The 4,503-nt window shown below is 43.8% G+C and overlaps 1 protein-coding gene across 1 annotated transcript in view; it reads right to left on the bottom strand.

Moving 5' to 3' along the window:
- The window catches only part of LOC103129402 (gastrula zinc finger protein XlCGF52.1-like), a 9,969-nt gene extending 5,466 nt beyond the window's left edge, over window positions 1-4,503 (bottom strand). The window contains exons 1-2 of the mRNA XM_007540485.1: window positions 4,489-4,503; window positions 3,519-3,583 (exon numbers count right to left, since the gene is read on the bottom strand). The gene's annotated coding sequence lies outside the window, so the exon portion shown is untranslated. The remainder of the gene's footprint in view (window positions 1-3,518; window positions 3,584-4,488) is intronic.

The raw sequence follows: 4,503 nt of genomic DNA, 5'->3' as shown, positions 1-4,503 counted from the left end.
TTATTAAACTTACCTTTTATTATATCCTTAAGATTATGAGAATGCGGGAATTTTTCAGCTTGGTTCCCAAGGCAAAATCACACCGGAAGTAAAGATACCCAGTTTTGAGTTATGGCGGCCATTGTCTGACGTCACTGTGAAAAGGGTCTATTGACAGGATAAACAACAAGCATTAATAAAATGGCTCCGCCACAATCCTCGGCAGAATGTCCAATTTGCGATTTTAAATATTGTTACTTGGGCAAACATCTCCTGACAAGGCACTATGTAAAAAACCTGGAGGAGAGGAGGATCCTAATTAATTATGGATCAGGCCGGGTTAACATCCGGGGGCTCTCCTGTCCGATTGAGGGGCGTTCCTACTCCAAGTCCAGGCTGGTCACCCTGAGCTGGATCCTTCACAGATCCAGGAGCATCTGAAGGATGTTAAGAAGCAGCTCACCATCAACCAGTTCAGGGAACTCCGGGCCAAGGATCCAAATCCCCCCATGATGTCCAACATGGACGTTGAGCCAGAAGTGCAAGATATGGAGGAAGGTGCTTGGTCCAACTCTCCGACCACAACATGCTCAAACTGCCACAAGCTGCAGTTAGAGCTTCAGGATTTTAGAAAAAAGTTCAGAATCCAGCCCACGGGCCTGAAAAAGATGAGAAACCGCGTGAAGCGGTTGGAGCAGGTATGTAAAATTCATTCCCATATTGAATTATCTACCTGTCTTTTCCTTCGGCCCTGGCTGCCATTTTCCAGCAGTAAGTCCTGCTGCGAAATGGCCCCACCCTCACCCACAGAACAGGAGCTGTCCCTGGAGCCTGACAACGAGGGCTTGCCATCGAACCAAGAAGCCGCCACCACCACTCAACTTGCCCCAGCCACACCTACCACACTCGCTGTCTTGGAGCAATTCAAGCAGTTTCCCCTGCCGATGTGTGAGTAACGTCATTGCTTGCTAAAATGACAAATTGTGCTATATAAATAAAATTACTTTACCTTAATCCTTTTTTATGCAGTGCAATACATGAAGTCCTATTGGGAACCACCTAAAAGGCTCCTCTGGGGGTAAAAAACAAGTTGAAAATCAAAAATGGCCAGGATAATGCAGCTTTTGACTTTTCTTGCGAATGGGAAAAAAATCATTGCGAACTGGAGCATCCTCTTAAACATAAAGAGGATATACGAGTAAGTCCCTCTCTAATGTATCTTAGCTAATTTTTCTGTATTTTTATTTAACTTATACCATTTTTTCCAGAGAAGGTGGCCGGAATTTCTCATCAAGAAGCGTGGTAATTGTGTCTACAGACACAGGACAGGTGTACTTCATAATATGACAATTGCTGAGGTTGAAGAGGCAAGGACCAACGCCAGCGACAAGGATCAGCCAAGGTCTACCTCACCAAAGAGGAGTTTGGGTGGTTAGAGAAATGTCAGAAAATACATGCTGAAAATACGTGCTCAGTGAACCCATCTACAGAATTAGTCGTGTTCAATGAGAACCACACAAAGCTCAAGAACATCCTCATAGCACTGCAGAAGGCCTGGTCGGGGATAGGGTTGCCTGGCGCCCCGACATTTACAGATTTCCGAACATCTATTGCAACATATGTAAGTAATTATCTAACATTTTTTATTTTCAAAAGAGAACGTAACAATGAAATGTTGAAAATGTTCCTCTATTTTCCAAGGCCCGAGATCATCTTTCACCGGCTGGGAGGAAGGAGATTAGCAACACGATGTGCCACGACCTAAGTACAGTGGATAAATACTACGCCATTGATAAGACGGCAGCACAATTGGTGGAAATCCGTAAACAATTTGGTCTTGTGACAAATCCGGATGTCACATGGAAAGCCCCGTCCCAAGAAGACGAAAAGTCTGGGTTTTAATCTCTCCTCGACTTACCTGTGTCACTTACCTGTGTTGCAGCCATTTGGCAGCAGCTAAAAAAGCTGCTTTTTTTAGCTGCTGCCAAATGGCTGCCAGTTTGCACACCCTAATGCTCACATATGGAAAGAATCAGATGTAATAAACATATTTCAGAGAAAGGAATGGGAGAAGAGTTCCTCGGAGGAAACTCTACTCTCACTTCCCAGCGAGTCCTCGGGGGCTACTCAGTCCTCTTATGTTACTGAGAGCTCAGTAATATCCGAGTGCTCCTATGTTACGGATTCCAGGGAGACCTCTCAGCCCAGCACTGAATCGACTGAGTCCTCCCAGGGAACCCAGGAGGCAGCAGAGGATTACGGACCCTCCAAAGAGGAGTCCAAGGCCACCCCATCCTCCAAGGCCACCCCATCCTACAAAGCCACCTCATCCTCCAAGGCCACCCCATCCTCCAAAGCCACCCCATCCTCCAAAGCCACCCCATCCTCCAAGGCCACCCCATCCTCCAAGGCCACCCCATCCTCCAAGGCCACCCCATCCTCCAAGGCCACCCCATCCTCCAAAGCCACCCCATCCTACAAAGCCACCCCATCCTCCAAGGCCACCCCATCCTCCAAGGCCACCCCATCCTCCAAGGCCACCCCATCCTCCAAGGCCACCCTATCCTCCAAGGCCACCCCATCCTCCAAAGGCAGGTCAACACTCACACTAAGGTTGTTTTTTCCCAGCTCAAGTGAGATCGAGGAGGAATAGCCCGCTGCCACTCACGTTGCGGTCTTGAAACGTGAGAAGAAAGAAAAAGTGAATTTTTAAAGAAGGTTTAGAGTTTAAGTGTTGCACGTTATCGGATTTTAATAAAATATTTTTGTTTCTTTGCTTTTTTTATTGGATTGCAGTGTGCAGTGTATTTATTTGTTTGTTTGGTTTTCAAGTTCAGTGTGCAGTGTGTTTATTGGTTTGGTGTAGGGTTTCCATATATTGTTCTTAATCATGTTTGTTTTTTTATCATGTTAAATAAATGTTACTGTTTTCATAAATGTCTCCATTATATTCTGACATAAAGAATCATCTGCTAATGCTTCCTAAAGGAAGTTATTAAATAGAGCCAAAAATCCCATTCAAAATCATAGCAAGATGTCTAAACGCCTCATTATGTCAGATGTATGGTCTTATGTCAGTTCTAAGCAAAAAAGATAGAAAAGGCGCTAGCAGCCTGTGGGAATCGTACCACAGTCGCTGGCAAGGCGCTGCAGTAGATAAACCAACAAGGGTCATAGTGCTTATGACCTCATAGCAAGTAGTTTTTGACATTGAAAAGCACCACGTCATGCTCCTCTATAAACTAAATGAAAATGAAAATAATCACCAGACTACAGGAGCCATGTTGACTAAAGAACTGCCAAATGACACTTTTAGCCGTTCCAGATTCATTGGCTGAAATAGCCACTAAACTACCGGAGCCACGTGACTGACAACATTCTGAGCCCAAGAGTAAACACTTGACCAAAAAAAAGAAAAAAAAGAAATGCGGTCGCCCCAGGCCAGAACTGAACCCGGGTCTCCCAGGTGTTTGGGTTAGTTTTCTCCCTGGTTTAACTCACCTGGATCCAATGATGGCTCATTAGAGGAGAGCACTGACCTGCTGAGAAGGGTGTTTCTACCACCAGGGAGAGAGTAAAACATGCAGGATGCCGGGCCACTGATCTATGGAGAAACAGAAAATTCAAGACATTTGAGGACTTAAAAACAAAACATTGTCTACTGGGACTTTTATAAATATCTTCAGCTAAGGCATAAGTGGAAATGATTATGGAAAAACAATCCTTGATTGTCAAACGTGGCAGATTTGTGTCCAGATTGTGCTGAGCTACAGCCAGAAACAAACAGTGTGGAGAATTTAACCTGCAACAACGGACCCAGCAGGGGGAGACATTTTGACTCTAGAACGTCAGAATGCAACCGATATAAAGAAATGCAGTATGTACACAATGTATGCATATCTCCCCATATGTATAGGAAATTCACAGAAGGAAGCTCTGGTAGTTAACTGTGCTGCAATGCTAAGTTTGCATTAGCTAACAGTTATCGTTAACTAATTGTTAGCAATAGCTAACGGTTAGCATTAGCCCAGCGCTGGGTCTCCTCAGGCTCATACCCAGTCACCTGGTTACTCCACACTGTGCAGTTCCTGCTCAGTTTGGCCAGAGAGTCAGGAAGATGAAAGTTTCTTTCCTGACAGCCTTCGATCCAACTGGAAAAACTTAATTTCTTAAGTTATTGTATTAGAGAGATTGAGATATTGTCTGAATGGGAAAGTTTTTACTCTTAAAAAAGATGGGAACGTGTTCCGGAGTGTCTCCAAATGAAAAGGCCAGTAATATGATCCTGAATTATGAATATCTTTAAGTTTATATATAAATGGGTTACTTTTTTCAAATAATTGCTGTAGTTTATGTACCTGCCTCCTGTTTTTGCTTTTGTTTTCTATATCTGTACACGTTCTGCCCTGTTGTAGTTCCTTTTTCTGTATACATTTTCAAAATAGCTAATAAACATATTTAAAAAAAACACCTTAAAGACAAAGATCACTCTGATCACTGAAACAGTACCTCAGTCTTTGATAA

Source organism: Poecilia formosa, unplaced genomic scaffold (assembly GCF_000485575.1).
Source record: "Poecilia formosa unplaced genomic scaffold, Poecilia_formosa-5.1.2 Scaffold543, whole genome shotgun sequence".
NCBI classification, from domain to species: domain Eukaryota; kingdom Metazoa; phylum Chordata; class Actinopteri; order Cyprinodontiformes; family Poeciliidae; genus Poecilia; species Poecilia formosa.
The sequence above is the reverse complement of the archived record's forward strand: the minus strand, read 5'-3'. Positions and strand labels throughout refer to the sequence as shown.